We start from the raw sequence: 17,679 nt of genomic DNA on the forward strand, positions 1-17,679 counted from the left end.
TCAGCACACATTTCAAAAGCTAGAATTTGTGATGGTATGGGGTGCATTAGTGAACACAGCATGAGTAACTTGCACATCTGTGAACCACCATTGATACAGGTTTGGAGCAACATATGCCATGCAGACATCTTCTTCAAGGAAAACTGCATTTATTCCAGCTAAGGAAATATTTCTTCTTCGAAAAAATCTCATTCAATATACATCAAGATAGATTCACTGGCCACTTGATTAGGGACACCTGTTCAACTGCTTGTTAATGCAACTATCTAATCAGCCAGTCGCATGCCAGCAATTCCATGAATGTTGGCATGTAGACATGGTCAAGATGACCTGCTCAAGTTCAAAGCAAATATCAGAATGGGGAAGAAAGGTGATTTAAGGGACTTTGAACATGTTATGGTTGTTGGTGCCACATGGGCTTACCGGAGTATTTCAGAAACTGCTGATCTGGTGGGATTTTCCCACAAAACCATCTTTAAGGTTTACCGAAAATGTCCAGTGAGCTGCAGGTGGAAAGACCTTGTTGGTGACAGAGGTCAAAGAAGAATGTCCAGACTGCTTTGAGTGTATAGAAAGGCAACAGTAAGTCAAATAACCACTCATTGAAAGCAAGGTATACAGAAAAGCATCTCTGAATGCACAACATGTCTAACATCAAGGCAGATGGGCCTCAGCACCTGGAGACCGCACCAGGTGCCAGCCCTGTTAGCTGAGAACAGTACATTGTCTCTAGAATTTGCACAGGCTCACCAACATTGGACAATGGAAGACCGGAAAAACATTGCCAGGCCCAGTGAGTCTCAATTTCTGCTGTCAAAGCATGAGTTCATCCTGCCTAGCATCAATGGATCAAGCTCGTGGTGGTGGCGGTAGTGTGGGGATATTTTCTTGCAACACTCTGGGCCCCTTTCCAACATCACAGCCTACCTGAGTATTGGTACTGACCATGTGGACCCCTTAAAGACCGCTGCTTCTAGTAAAATTACACATCGTGTGGCATCACAAAGTTCAAATAAACTCAAACTGATTTCCTGAACATGATAACGAGTTCACTGTACCTCCAAAGTCTCCATATGAAAGTTCTAGCAGGAGCTCTGCATCATCTGCTGCCAAAAAAATGTACAGCAACTGTGTGATGCTGTCATGTCAATATGGACTAAGACTTCAAAGGAAAGTAAATGGCCTGTATTTGTATAGTGCTTTACTTAGTCCCTAAGGACCCTAAAGCGCTTTACACATTTAGTCATCCACCCATTCACACACAGGTGACAGCAAGCTACATTGTAGCCACAGCTGCCCTGGGGTGCACTGACAGAGGTGAGGCTGGCGGACACTGGCGCCACCGGGCCCCCTGACCACCACCAGTAGGGAATGGGTGAAGTGTCTTGCCCAAGGACACAACGACCGAGACTGTCCGAGCTGGGGCTCGAACCGGCAACCTTCCGATTGACAAGACGAACTGCCAACTCTTGAGCCACGATCGCCTGTTAAAAAGTTAACGGCCGAAAGTTTCCAGCACCTTGCTGATGCCACAAAGAGTTAGCAGCTATCAGTGGCCAACTCTTTGTGATAGTAGCATTGACATATTTGTCACCATTTCTATTAATTTTTTCCCCCCTGAGTAAGTCATAAAAGCAGCATGAGACTGAAAAGGGAGCATGAAACAGATTTTAATGGAACAAATTATATCTGCAGTGACTGGCCATAGAAGCAAAAGCTTTTAAACCTCTGAGAACAGGGTGCAGCATATTAATTAGCACCTGGAAATTTATTTATTTATTTTGTTATTTTATTTCATTTTTATTGTCTATGAAGATGTCGGTGTCAGTACACCGGGAAAAAACCTTGCACATGGCTCAGCAAACCAGATTGTTTACATAATGAATGTGCAGTATTTCATCCTGTGCGTGTGCTCCAAGGCTAAGCGCTCATTTCCACCCTTGATGATCACAGGCACCATTGATTGTAATGCTGACGAGCAGGCTAATACTGCCCGTGGCGTACAAAGGAATCTGGACATGTTTAAAGTTCTAACTTTCATGTTTTTTCATGCTGGTATGAAGGAGAATGCTGATGTTGGGGGGCAGCTGGCTCTCATTAAGAAAACATGATGTCAAACAGAGGGGCTCGCTGGTGAAAGTCAAACGCTCTTCTGCTCCACGGTCGTTGTCATCTTTTGGCATATCCCAAAGACAGACAGACAGATACTCCACCTGGTGAACTTAACACATCAATATTGGTCAGTAAACTTTTACATACAGACCAGAAAAACAAAAAAAATCCTGAATAAGGCTGTTAAAAATGTAATATACAGTCTAAAGAATAAAGCTATAAGTCGGTATGTCTCTGAATATACAAAATAGTAATTTATGTTCTAATCAACCTAATAGGTCATGTATTTTTAATTTTGTAATTTTCTTTCACTCTTTATGAGACATTTATAAAAAATGCTTGACTAATTGCTTCATAAACATTTTAATACTTAATTACTCAACAATAAACACGTTTCAGGATGGAATCTTTTATCAAAGGTCTCTTAGGTTTTATAGTCCTTTTAGCAAAAGGCCCACTTTATTTTAAGCTCTTTACTTATAATAGACCATAGTGTAGTGGTTTACACATTTGCCTAGCAGGCGAAAGATCACCAGTTTGTTTCTGGAAGGAGAGTCAAATCCCTTTGGGGTTTGTGTCAGGAAGGGCACCGGCGTAAAAACCTCCCAGTTTAAACATGCTGAGCTACCTGCTGTGTATAAGGGAGCAACTTAAAGAGGCTTAAATGTAATAGAATGTTTTTGTTGATTAGATAAAACATTTTTTATTAGTTGCTTACTCTCTGTTAATCCATAAACTCTACATGTGCAATTGTTTACAAGTCCTGTCACTAAACTTTCCAATAAACTATCAAGTTTGCCCAAACATTGGCCTTATTTTCCCTAAATAAATAAAGATATGAATGATGAATTACACTGTTAGCTAAAACTTGTGAAACCTTCATAAACTCATTAACAAGGCATGCGAGCAACACCCAGTGCTTTCATTTCTTCAGTTTACAACCCCAGTTAGGACTGACCATTTCCTGCACCTCAGCATGCTTTGGAAGCACAGGCCGGTCTTGTTTGCCTCAGAGGGCGAGGACAGTGGTGAGCAGCTCAGGCTGATATATCTACAAAAGCTTCATTGTCATAGCAAAGAAGCCTTTGTTGGTGACTTAGATGGAAATATCTGGCACAGACTGTCTTCAACCTGCGCTGGGCGGATCTGGAATATTGCTGACGTCCTGGTCGTAAATCCCTTGTCTAAATGCACCATTACACGTGTGCTTTTTCAAGCCTGTTTGCAACATAAACAGTTCCGTTTGTGCTGAGGTGTTGAGTGGAGCCAAGATTTAGGTGAGCTGAGGGAGTTCTGTGATTCACTGTCAGGACGCTGTGCCTGCGCAGCCTGCAACACGTTTATGACGCTCAAGAGGGGCAAAAAAACATATGGTGTACATGTTAGGAAGGTTTTCACCGCACAGCTTAACAAGGGATGATCTCTCTTTTTCCACGCTTTGTTGGTAAGTGCCTGTTAACCACGTCCCACCTTTGGGATAAATGACATTATCAGCTACTTAGCTGATACTTTTTGGGACGATCTGCTTTTCATCGCTTATAACAAAACCCACGGCATGTTTTCCAAGCTCACTTTACTCCCGGACTCTCATATTAATGTGTGCTGCCTGGAACACACTCACGTATTATTTTAGAGTTAGATTGTTTGATTCCATATTATCCTACTCAACATAACTCAAGCCGAATCATCTGGCGAAACACCTCAAAGATATGACTGTTGCAAAACCACATGGATCATCCCTGGAGTTTGACCCACAGTTCACACATGAACACGCTGCGGTTGTCATTCATATGTGCTAAAGAAAACAAACATGTTCCTTCTTTCAATTCATAAATAATTTACTGCTCCATATAATTTGTGCCATGTTTACCATCGCTCCCTCCTCTCACATCTGGGATTGGATGATATTGCCAAAGATCTCGCTGAGCTCGATTCGTCTCTGCGCTCATCTCTTCTCATACTCACAGCCCTTAAAAGCAAAGCTCCAAAGACAATGAAATATTGTGCAGATCTGATTGGAAACAGCCTCCATAATGAGAGTTTAGCAATCTCCTTATGTCATTCCACTTTTCAAATAGACCGTTTGAAACATCACAGTAATTTGATTAAAATGGATTGACAGCCTGGTGAGTTACTGTCAGTGAGCCAGTGGGAAAAGAGTGTTTCTGATTTCTCCTGAGGAGAATCCTTCACCTCCCCACCAGTTCTTTTAATATAAGGGCAGCGCCTTTCATCTGCTCCTCGGAGCGAGGCTCTTAATGCGTTGCAGATTCTTTTCAACTCTGACAATCTTTTGCCATCATCTTTTTAGTGGGTTTCTGCATAACATTTCAATTAATATCACATGAAAGTGAAAATATTACCCTGCAACGAAGTCAGTGTAATGTCTGATAATGAATACGCTCATTCCCATACGTGGGAAAATAACCAGTGAAGAAACTGCAGAATTTCAAAGCAAAGTGTAGCCGATTATACTGTAAATGTATTTACTTACTTTGCAAAACATCAGAAGCTCTTCAGTATTTGCCTTCTTGCTTAGAAGAGACCGACTGAAAGCCTGGAGATAGTAAGAAACAATAAGAAAAGATATGATGATTAATGAGCTTAGCATTGATATATTAGTTCTGCAGCTAGCTACCTAGGCCAGCTTTTAACCTCGTTATGACTTTTTATGCTATGTTAGGATTAATATCTAATTTCTTTTGCTTTACATATAGCTGGCATTGATCCTTCTATTTAGCTCTTGACAACAAAGCGGGCAGGCGTATTCCCAAGATGTTTAACTATGTGCAATGTTCCTCTGGTCATTGGTCCCACTGCTGTGTTGGCAAAGTCTGGCGTTCTCATGCTTATAAAACCAAAACAGCCATTTGTTACAGGATACAACGCTGTGATCCTTGATTAACCCAATTAGTATGAATAAAGATGAGGAAGTAAGAATTTCTAAAGATAATACACAAAGTAAACATGATGTTAACCAAGCACTGCCGTGGTTGCTGTAAAAATCCCAGTCCTCTGGCCTCTCGCTGCACGATCTGTCTTTCATAGACGACCGGCGCTGACTGCCAAGAACAGCACTCTGGCTGATGTGCCTGGCTCTTGTTAACAGAGGATAGGTTTGTGTCAAGCACAGCTTCTCAGCAGGCAGAGCCAGTTGTTGTTGTGGTTAAAAAAGATTGTGAGAGCATTGTGCAATCGCTCACTGACAGAGATGTCGGGCCGCTATAAATGACACACCTCCGACCAACTGATCCTCTGCCAGCGTGACTCATCTTTTTCTCATGGTGGAGGCCTGACAGAACGCCTTTGAACAGGTGTCCAAAGCTGTTGTTTTCCTTTCTCATCACTATCATCATTTCTTTTTTTACATTATTATTTGTGTATCTGATTTCATCTCCTTTCTCTGTATCCACACACACACCCACACACGCACGCATGAAAACAGTTTCAGTTGAACTTTTCGAATAAAAAAGAAACACTGCTAGCCCTCGGTATTTATCATGGCTGAGATGTGTTTGGAGACAAAGTGCCTTTGAATTTGAGCCTATTCAACACAGTTCATGAAAAAATATTGAATTAGATTTTTCATACCGCCTACAGTTTTTTTTCCGCAAGACAACAGGGATTATATTTCCTTATTGGGATTATTCCTCTGTATTCTGATCCTTATTCACTTTCTTCCAACCTCAGTGCCACTGAATAAACATCCAGTAACTTTTCACTCTTGAAAGTCTGCCAGCCATTGAGGGGCTGTTTTTAATTGACTGATTGTCCACATGGTTGGAATATTCACGGGCATTGCCACGGGCAAAATTTCTTCTCATCAGAAGCTGCTGTTGGTTGAGCATCTCAGATCTGAAGCCAGTAATTGAATAGATGGGGTTTTGATTGATGCTTAGAGGAAGTCCCTTTCCTATTTAAATATTCATGGCTTTGTAGCCTAAGGGTGAGACGGGAATCCAAAGCAAACCTGTGCACAACAATAGCAGCTCAGAGTTCCTTCTGTCTGCTTCTCATTACAGTAAACACACTTTAGAGCTACCATCCCTCTCCACATTCCTGCTCTCCGCTCCAGTGGGCTCCACCTAACAGAAGGTATTTGGCCTCTGAAGGCAAATCTAAATGTGCAGGATAAAATTTAAAAAAAAAAAAAGACAAATTACCCATCATCTTATTATTTCACCACATAAATTTCCCCAGAAAAACATGTATCATTCAATTTACTGAATTTCACAAGACACAATGCTTTGTTTCCTTTTTTCTAGCAGAGCTTAGATTAAAAGTGACTATAAAGCTGCAACGGCTGAAACATGCAATTCATGTTAAAGGTGTTTCCTTTGGCGCCATGTCTCTATTGCTAATGCACTCTTGGTCTCTGATTCCCAGTCAAGTCAATCAGATCATGCATGTTCCCTCCACAACACGAACTGCCATGGACTCCCTGCGCCAAAAATATCTCTTACCATGAACCATCCGCACACAAAAAAGCCGCATTATTCATGATTCAATCTGTGGTTTGGAACAAATCTCCACTGTTATAACACAGGAGGAATAGCTTTAACAAATTGTAACAACCTGTATTAGCATTTGATGGCATCCAAAAGATACATATTTTTCTTCTTGCCTGTGGTGCTATTTATACATCTACAGATGAATGTGGTGTGAGTTTCTCAGTTATTAAGCTGTGCAAGATTTGATCAAGATTTACATGCATAAACCAGCAAAAGAAAACAACCAAACAAATAAAAGAAATCCACAAACCTTGTTGCTAGTGGTTTAATGTAGACTTTCTCTTCCTGCTATCAAACTACACCAGCCAACCATAGCACAGTGCAGAAGGAAGCATATATCTACCCATGACAAGAGGCCTGTGCTGATGACAGCGTGACAGGATGTAACATTTAATTGTATCCCCCTGAGGTTAGATGTAATTTTAGCTAGCACCACACTTTCTTTTCTTGGTGGGTGTACATTACTGTGCAAAAGTCTTGAGCCACCCTGAATTTCTTTATATTTTGCTTCTAAAAATGCCAAAGATTACACAGTTTAAGAAGGATAGTACTTTTGCACCAGTATCATGATTCCCAAAGAGCTATTAGCTAAAAACTTTGCATATCTCAACATGGTGTGCAATGTGTCCTCATAAAATCAGAGGAAGCTAAACATACAGAGGAGAAAAAGACAATTTGGATGCCTAAAAATAAAACATCTATATCAAAGTTGTCATACAGGACCTGGACTATTTCAGTTCTTCAGCCCATCCATCTACTGTTTGCTGAGGACTCATTAGACATGATCTCAGTAGAAGGGATGCTGAGGTATGCCAAATTACAGAAGAACTGGACAGAAAATCAGTCACAACAGTTCTTATGGAGGGAGAATCTTTTGAGGTCAGGAGAGAGGTACAACATTGAGTGCTTACAGTCATGGTTTGGGACTGGATTTCAACCAGAGTTGGGGACCTTGTCAAAATTAATGGTATTATGAACACAGAGAAGTAGCATCACATTTTGATCCACCCTGCAACACCACCTGGAAAGGGTCTCATTGGCAACAACTTCATTTTCCAGCATGACAATGATCCCAAACACACTTCAAATGCAGGAAAAGCATACCTGGATCGAAAAACACACAATAGAACACTATCAGAGCCTGGACCAAACACTGTTATTATTATTGTTGTTGAAGTAGTGTGGGGTCATCTTGAAAGAAAATCTAACACAAGGCAGCCAGCATTCAAAGTAAAGCTTTGAAATGCCCTTCAAAAAGCCAAGAGAACTATTTCTGAAGGCTATTTAAAGAAATGACAAGAAAGCTTGCCTAAGAGAGTTCGGGCTGTGTTGAAGAATAAAGCTGGTCATACCAAATATTGACTTTAGAATTGTGCAAACTTTTGCCTTAAATACTGTATTTCCATGTATGTTTGTCCACATTTCAGTGAAACACTGCACCTGCTTCCCATTTTCTAGCAAAATATTTTTTTTAAATGAGGGGTTGCTCAAGACTTTTACACAATATCGTATTTTTAGAACTAGATAACTTACACCAGACAAAAACATATACTGGAATTTGAGAGCTGTCTCTTAAGCATACTTGTGTAATCTAATTTCAAACTGAAACAGATAAAGTAATGTTCAAAAGAAATCAGATATATTATTATTCAGCAGGTGTCCTGCAAAATATTGGTGTTAAAACGGATAACGATCAAACACTTTTTATCGTTTCATCCCAAACAATCTCAGAAAAACATTATCAGAGGTAAAATGACTAATTTCAGCATCACAGCACTCAAAACCAACCATCCTCAAAATATGAGTCACCAGAGGTGCTGAGAGCTGCCAACAAATCAAGACTGTCTTTCCAAGAAAACATCTCCTGACCTGAAAAAAATGCCTTATTAGTCCAGTAAAATCCCAGCACATTGTCATGTGCAGAATACTGGGTGTCTTGCATATTTTAATCGCTCGTATTAAATTGGGTCTATGACTGTCAGCTCGCAGCGATTTAAAAATACACCACAGTCTAGTGAGATTCTGAAAAGTAGAAGGAGGAAAAAATAAAAGTCAGCTGGAAATAAATCCACCGACTTATAAGCCAACAAACACAGACACAATCTGGGTTGGAGTGAGAGAAGCCCTCGTTGGGAAAACAAAGGGCCATGAATTGTCTGCAGAAGGGTTTTCTGCATGGAATATCTCTTTTCTTTTCACAAACACATTTTCATTCGAGGATTTAATTAAGTGGGTTCGTTTGAGGAGTACTGGGACGCAGCAGAATAATAAAAGCTCTGTCGTACGGCCAAGAGTCAAACAGCATGCTGCTAAATAAACTTCTCACATTTCTGTCATCTAACTTTTCCTTTTTTCGCCATTATGTATAGTTTGTCTGCAGATTTTAACTGATGACTTCTGTAGATATTTTATTTTTTAATGGTCTTTTTTTCTGTCACTGTGCCTAGCCTAGCATGACAAGTAAGATCAGTTAAAAATGTCACTTGACTACCAGCAGACAAAGTGATATGAAACATAATATCCCCGGGGTCCCATTTAGTATTTGGCACAATAAACATTTGCCAAGTCCAATTGTGTGTGACTGATTCTGCTCATATAGGTCTGGCAAAAGAGTCACTAGTATTATAATTAAAATGACAGGTATTTAGGGAGATGAGTAGGTCTTTGAGGAGTAGGGATGATTTCATTATTCAGTCTCATTGACTCCAGAGAGCACAGATTGCATTGCACACACCACAGAGACTATATTACAGTAAAGCAAGTCACACTGATGTACAAAATAAAATAAACAGACATCATAATTTGGACTTCTTTTACATTTTTTTGCCTCCTGTTTATGAAATCATTCTATTATTATCACAACATATTTCCTCTTTTTCCCCCCAGAAAATAATCACCACAAGGTATTTTTTGGAGCAGTTCTGGAGATCTAAATCATACAAGATCTTCATCAGCAGATGGAGTTGTCGTGGAATTGCAGCTGTGCAAATTCTCGTTTTCCCCACTAGAATATAATTTAAATCAGAGGTGTGCGTATGGAGGGAAAAATGCATCATAAAACATAATACATTTTATTTGAGCTGGGTAGAAAGCATCAGAACAATTAGATTTTATCATTAAATCTAGATATGAAAAGGAGAAAATGAAGTAAGACATTTCATCAAGCCTTATCTTAGTGTGATAATGACAAACTTGCTTCTTGGAATTTAGTCAGCGTTCTCCTCCAAGAAAAGAAAAAAGAAGAAAAATCGTTCTTGTGACTGAGCACATTTTTTAATCATTCTCCAAAGCCCACGCTTCAGCCACTTATTATATCACAGCTAAAATGTTCTGATTTATTACATCTTCAAATTTCACAATCTGAGGACAAATTGGTCTCCTCAAAAATGCATGAACATGGCTGAGAAGCACCACATGAGATGAAAATGCATTCCCGATGTTGCAACATGAGAGACTGTGGGCACGATGGTGTCACTGCTGATTAGAGGAGATGGCATGTTTTACGACCTGCAATACTGTTACTAATTAGTGGACACTTGATATGGTGCGTTTCATTAGAGGGAGACACAAGCTCTGAAACCCACAGTGTCATTTCTGTCGGTTCAGTTGCTGTAGCTCAAGGTGAAAGAGACACATGGCCCACAGAGTAAATGGGATAAGCATCTCTTCTAACAAGAGGAACAAAAGCGTTGGGAGACGGAATAAGCCTTCATGGCAAAACACTCATAAAGAGGCATGAACTGGCAAGTCCTCGATCTCCACATCTTGAGAAATAATCACTCCCTTCTGGATGTGTTTATGAGGGCAGAGGGGCCTGTGCTATGACGCCTGTACAATATACTGAGGAAGAAGCATACAATGCAGCTGATCTGAGCCTTGGACTCCTGCAAAAGGGCATGCCTGAAGTGACACCGTGCTGTTGTTTTTGACAGACATGATTTCTGTGTTATGTCACAGAGATGAATGCATTTACAGTCTACTAAAGGGTGAAGGCAAAATGATTACAGTGAGCCAGTGTGTGAATAAACCAAAAGCACGGTGCACGGTTTCACTTTACAGCTATAGCTTTGTAACAGTAGGTGTCCACAATTTTTTAGTACAAATAAAAAAGAGAAAGAGAGAGAGAAAATTGAAGGAAACAGGTATAGTAGTGGTCAGAGTTTACGTCTGTTCATCGTGGGCAAACATCTCATGGTAATTTGGGGCTTTTAATGATTTATTTGAACTGCTCTATTTCCAGTGTGGGATGATTTTATAGCATACACCTTTAATGACATTAAAAAACACAAACTGGGTGCACAGGTTTGAATTTTTTGAGGGGATTTCCTCTAATCCACACTGGATCAAAAGTATACATACAGACTCAAATATATACATACCCCCATATAAATGTTTTAATAAGTGATGCTGGAGGATCTACAAAAACGTTCAATTTGGCAAGGCCAAGGCCTATTAACTTCTCATTATTGATCATGATTGACTACAACTGCTAGTTTCTTTCTTTAATACAAAACTAATTTATTTTATAGCATTCATTGAATTGACCAATAATCAGAACAATAGGAAAGGAAGGAACTCGGTTATTTAGATAGGTCACCACTTTTCCAAGAAGACCCAAACCAAGAGGAAATCAGATGTTCAGGAAAAACCCAGGAACCCCAAAGCTCAAGCCTGCCATGAACTGGAAATTGCTGGAACACCAGCATCAATGCCATCAGTGACATTGCTCTGAACTAAGACGTTGCTGACCAAGAAAGAATTCCCTGCTGCCCACATAGATGAGCCAAATGTCTTCGGGAGAAAAATATTATGATCTATTGAAACAAATATAAAGCTATATGGCTACAATGACAAAAGGTTTTTTGGATGAGTGAAAGTGAGACTTTCAAATCTGAGAATGCTACATCAGCTGTCAAACATGGTGGTGGTACCATCATGCTCTGGGTCTGATTCCCTGCCTGTGGGACTGGTACGCTCCACAAAGTGGATGGAATAATGAAGAAGTGGAGCTATCTCCAAATTCTTCAACAACTAAAAGTCGGGTGTTCCAACTGGACAATGATGTCGAACACTCAAAACTCAAAACACGTTTTGGAATGCATAAAACAGGCTAATATCAAAGAGTGATCAAATATTCAGCCAGAATAATACCAGAAGTTTTTTCACGGCTATCAAAAGCATCTGGTCAAGGTGCAACTTGCTAAGGGACATTTTACCTGCTATTAGTGGGTGTGTATTGAATCCTGTCTGGATTTGAGAAGATTTTAAGTAAATGGCCTGTATTTGTATAGCGCTTTACTTAGTCCCTAAGGACCTCAAAGCACTTCACACTACATTCAGTCATCCACCCATTCACACACTGGTGATGGCAAGCTACATTGTAGCCACAGCTGCCCTGGGGCGCACTGACAGAGGCGAGGCTGCCGGACACTGGCGCCACCGGACCCTCTGATCACCACCTGTAGGCAACGGGTGAAGTGTCTTCCCCAAGGACACAACGACTGAGACTGTCTGAGCCGGAGCTCGAACCAGCAACCTTCCGATTACGAGACGAACTGCCAACTCTTGAGCCATGATCGCCCTAAGTCATTAAAAATCTACGCTATACAATTATTCCACCCTGGAAAAAGAAAAAAGTCTAATGGAATCACTTAAAGCTTCAAAATTATTATGACATTCATCCCCGTGATGAGTTAATGTAAACTTCTGACCACAACTTTAAATTTGCACAAAATAAAATCATATCTAGGGTTTTCAGCAAAAGAAAAAAACATATTTGTCCCTTGGCACATACTTATAGTTAAGTCCAAGGAAAAGAAGAGGTGAGTTGAGTCCAGCTCCTCTGTGACTGCAGCAGATTCCAGTGAAAAGCTCTGATTCAAATGACTAGAGCTATGCTCAGGGTCATGGATTCTGGACATCAAGCTGCATGCAATCACCGCTTAAAACAGCACCAAACACATGTTTTTCTAAAGGAGACCAGTGACGGGTAGAAAAATTTCAATCAGGGTCCCCAGACTGAGGCAAGGTTTTAGCAAAGAGCATATTTGTAAAATTAGTAAAAGGGTAAGAAAATTTAAATTGTAAGCCCCAGTTCTTGGCAATGCTGAACTATATTTTATAAATAGCAGCATTATTGTTTTGCTGCTCTTGTGGCTATTTTTCATGTCTTTGTTCCATTCTCTTTTTTGGGTCATTTTCCATATTTTTCCCTTGTTTGTCTTCATTTGATTGACTTTCCAACAAGAAGCTTCAAGTGCCACTTCAAACAGACGTAGGCCTGTTTGGTCATCCATCCATGATACTAATAAAATAACTACTGTGCCATCTCCTCCTTCATCACTTAAGAGAGAGAGGGAGACAGCACCACAATGCTGTGGAATGTTGGGATTAAAACCACAATCTGTTGACTTTACAATGAAATTATATGGACACAGATTTTCAAAGCATGACATGTTGCAAAACAAGAAAGAATCTGTAAAATACTTCAGCGGGTATGAGGCATGTCATGTGAGCAGCAGACTGTTTACAAGTTACCACAGGATTAGGAGAGGGTGGATTTATTCTCCAGTGGAGGTTAGAATAATTCCTTGTCAAATCCAGGGATATGTATATTTTGTCCGCCCTTTCTAAAACAGCTCGTTCAAGCTGATGGATATGGTAAGAGCGCATGACATGCAGAGGATTTTCTATTCTCTTTTATGATCGCTATGGCATTGTTTTCCATCTGAGCCCCTCTGAGCCTCTAGGGAAGCCAGGCATGTGTTTATTTGTCAGGAGCCCATTTGTAATAGATCCATATTTCAAAACAAAAGCAACCCATCAAAGTGTTTATTTTAATCGTTACATCCTAGTCAGGAAAGCAATCGTGTTACAATGAGGAAATGTGCTTTGAAACATGAAAGAACAAAAGAAAAGTAAGGATTTTCTGACACCTGATACAGTGGAATATGAATTAGGATCCATTTAGAGGATAACTGGCTCATATAAAAACAAGTACAGCTGATTAGTCTGTATCCAGACTGGTTTTAGGAATTGAAGCCTCCATACATGATATGAAGATTACTTTTTAATTTACTTTTCTTGCAGTCTGATTTACATTTGGATCAGGAGAATTCCTCTGAGAATTTGATCAGAAGAGTTGCGTTAACCTTGTTCTAGACGAGGAGGGCTTTACGTGCCGCTGCCAGCTTGTTAAAAAGTGAGGGAGAATGTCAAGGAAAGGAACACGTGGATATACTATTCCCAGTGGAACAGCCCAGACTTTAAGAGACGAATGTGCTCCGTTTTTTTTTTTATTAATGGCTTTTGCTATCAATATATTTTATTAAATATGAAAAGTTCTCTAACAAACAGTGCCAGTGACCTGAAATGCCATAAAATTTTCCTGGAACACAACTCGGAAGTGAAATAAAAGTGTGTTTGCTATTGCTGGTTCAGAGTCTGTGCTATTGTTCAAAGGTGTCTCTGACTTTGTTACCTGAACTGGTGCCAAAGCAAAGCTAAGATTTTGATTTATTTCCTACATATGACCTTTGCATAATATATTAAAAGGCTGTTACAAATAGATCCTCCATTTTAGCCAACGTTACGCAAGTGGAGCAACAGCAGAGCCCGAATGGAAGCTGAGGCAGGAGGCCACACTATGTACTGTAATGGAATCCAGGTTATGACCTATTTTTGTTTATATTCACCTTTGCATGCCATGTCTGCAGCAGTTCCTTTGCTGACATTTATGAGGCCTGTGATGAATGTGAATGGCTGTTGCAACTTTTGTCTTCTGCTGAGAAGGGCCTAATGTTAGTCTGTCTAGTGTCTGTACCAACCACAAAGCAGCCTGACCTGTGCAAGTGTGGTGACATGGCATCCAGATTTCCATCTCCAGCTGCCTTGTAGAACCACAGGACTACTTCCTCCAATTAGTTTCCTAATTTATCAGCCACCCCCTCCTTCATCACACACAGTGATCCCCATAACCAAAACCTCTCCTTTGATATTGAAAAACCAGAGTTCATCACTTCCCCCACTTCCTATCGCACTGAGCAGCTCAACTCAGGCAAATGACATTGACGGTAATTGTTTGCCGTGTGAAGGTGTTCTCTCGAGTTACTTCTGATCTGACTTTAATCTGAATCTAAAGGTGTGATCGCAAACAGGCCGAGAATGAGCCGAACATTTCACAGGGATATCTGTGGAACTCATTTATGCCGGTGCCTGGACTTTGCTTCTAGGTGTGGATGGGAAACGAGAAATAACATTTAGCGGCTGCAGCTGAGAGTAGATCTATCACTCTGCCAACTGTGCTCTCTCATCCCTCCTCGGGCTCGGATGAGAGCTTTAACCTTGAGGGCAAGGCGGTGGTGAACATATGCAAGTAATTTGTACAGAATAAATAACAGGATGATCTTTTGACAGTCAGTGCAGCCGCTCTGGGCTTTATTATTGGCACACAGCTCTCTGGGGACAACAGTGCCAAGCTTCAAGGTGTCACTATGGAGACCTGGAGCTGCTTTGGATACTCATTACAGCTTAAGTGCTTAGTAGATAGAGCTCACACATCACTATATCATCGCAGGTTTTGCCAAAAAGAAATTTATATACAGGATTGTTATTAGTAAGAGTTGATAATAAAAAAACAATATGATTTAGAGGTTCTTTCACCGTACAGAGGTTAAAACATAGGTGTGAAAATGCTCACTCAGTTAAACAAGACTTGACATTCACACACCATTACATATGATGGGTGGGGAGCTATTAGGGAAATGTCTAATACCATGTGAAAAGTGGATCAGTGGAAACAAACATCTCTTTCCTCGCCCACCTTTTTTTTCTTCCATTGATTGAATCATTCCTCTCAGCTATCAAAGCCAAGCGAAAATCTCATAGAAAGATAAACCTTAACACCAGATCAGTCATTCTCGTCACCGCGTCGGATGACCTCGCCAGCGCAGGTACAGATTATGGATCGGCTCATTTCCCGTATATGAGGCAAAAAACAGATGGATTGCATATTAAAAGACTTCAGACGTGCCAGTGGCCATTTATAAAAGCTTAAAAAGTGGGTTGGAGGTGACATTCTTTCAGGAAGGAGAAAGATTTAAAATGGCATGATTTCCCAAAGGCCTCAGTAACCAAATCTCACTTGGAGAGAAAACTCAGAGTGAAATATAACCATCATAGATTTGTGTGATTTGTTCTGTGTATGGATTCAGAAAAGTTCGGATCAGCGAGGGGTCTGTGCAATAAAACCTCAGAGTAGCTCAGGGTTGAGATTCTCATTGGATACGTTGGCTACGGAGGACAAAAAAATGACCCATTAGATAATTTAATTATCTGGACAATGGATGCATGAGTGTTTGCGATTAAATGCTCAATTCAGCCAACATTTTGAATATTGATATGGATGTAATTCCTGCTGGAACCTTGTTCTGGCTCAGCGGTTGGAATGAAAACATTGCCTGATGCTTTACAGAGATTAATAACAACCACCACCGCACATCTACACTGGATAGCTGGGAGAAGAACATTTTATCAGACATCTGTTCAACCCAACCAATCGGAGACGCTTGGACCTGAAGCTCCCTTGCAGAACCAAATAAAGCCGTGAATTGTTGCTAACACTGAACAGTGACTCGTGGTGGACTGTCATCCAAGAATACCACATAAAACCAAATCATTCATATAAAGCTCTGCTGTCCCTGCGGTTTTGAGCTGGGCCTTCAGAGCTTATAAAGGGGATAGCAAAGCCCTTTAAGAGACTTTGTGGCCTCTGGGGTTAAGGTAACAGCTAATTGTTCTGCTCGGGTTCTGAAGATATTTGCAATGAGCTCATGAATCGAGCATGTAACTTATGCATCAAGCCACATCCCCTCATTCTTCTCATGCAGCATGCACCCTGTGATTTATGGCTGGACAGTGGCCTGTAGAGGTGTTGGATTCAATGAAATACAAGGGAGAACATCTGGAAAGCCCATTAGCTCCAAATCACAGCTTGAGCCACTTTGATAGTGAGATGCAAGCCTGGAATTGACATGCTGGTGCACACTGAGGGACACTGAGGATTTCTCATCGAACAGACATGAGAAGAGAGGGTTGTTCATATTTTAAGTAGCTCAATATTAATGGTCCTACTTAAAGCGCCAGGTGAGCTAACAAGAGCCTTAAATGAGCCTCTTCCATGTGTTCCTAATGTCTCCCAGATGTGGAGTACTTCAGTCCTGTTGGCGTCCTTGGTTGGAAGCAAGAGCGCCTCCTAATCTGAAAAATGAAAAGACCTTGATAGGATAAAGAATCCATTCTAAAGCTGCATGACACAGCCAGTGTTACACAAGTCATTCTAGTCAAGGATAATTGGGTAAGGAGAGCATCGGCAGGGAGTGTCTGAACAAGGTACCTCTGCCTCCACTCATCTCAGGCCCGTAATAAGAGCGTGGGGAGGTGTGTTGAAATACAACCCCGTCACCATTCATCCTCGCCCCCTCGACGCAACAATGACTCGCATGCAGTCTGCTTTTCATTTAAGGGAATTACCTTTGGGGGGCCAGAAGACGTCTTCAAACTTGCTCTGTGTGTGTTCTTCTCATCCCTGCAGAGCTGTCTCATTAACACAGGCTTGGTTTAGCATAGCCATCTCTGTCCTGCTGAAGCCTGCAGCCTGCCGCATGGAAGCTAAAAGTAATGACTCACACACAGACACACACACTCACACACATTATAAAGATACTGCACACCCTCCCCAGTTACAGCAGCACTCCTCCGGTCGTTGCAGCTTACGCTGCCAGCCTCTCAAACGAGAGGACTGTGAGGCTGAGGCCACTTAAGGCTGAGAGTGAGAGAACAGAAGAGGCAGGCGGGAGAGCCGGGTGTTGTGTGAAGTGAAAAGAGTAGCACTGGATTAGTCTAAATCATGACTTTCATGAGATTTTGCGATGATGTGCGCAGCTTACCTAATGAGGTTTTTGACACGGTACATAAGTTCTTATTGCTTTGCAGTCTGAAGTCTGACCTGTTGTCTTAACTTCAGTTTGGAGTGGAACAGCTATTACTCTTTTCCTGT

At 40.9% G+C, this 17,679-nt stretch overlaps 1 long non-coding RNA gene across 1 annotated transcript; it reads right to left on the minus strand.

The window, feature by feature from the left end:
* Positions 1 to 1,451: 1,451 nt before the first annotated feature.
* LOC100692654 (uncharacterized) lies at positions 1,452 to 17,392 on the minus strand. Its single transcript, XR_267200.4, has 3 exons — positions 17,154 to 17,392; positions 4,607 to 4,669; positions 1,452 to 2,221 (listed from the first exon to the last, which is right to left on the minus strand). It is a non-coding gene; the product is annotated as an uncharacterized LOC100692654 (long non-coding RNA).
* Between the last annotated feature and the right edge of the window lie 287 nt (positions 17,393 to 17,679).

Source organism: Oreochromis niloticus, linkage group LG16 (genome assembly GCF_001858045.2).
Source record: "Oreochromis niloticus isolate F11D_XX linkage group LG16, O_niloticus_UMD_NMBU, whole genome shotgun sequence".
NCBI classification, from domain to species: Eukaryota; Metazoa; Chordata; class Actinopteri; order Cichliformes; family Cichlidae; genus Oreochromis; species Oreochromis niloticus.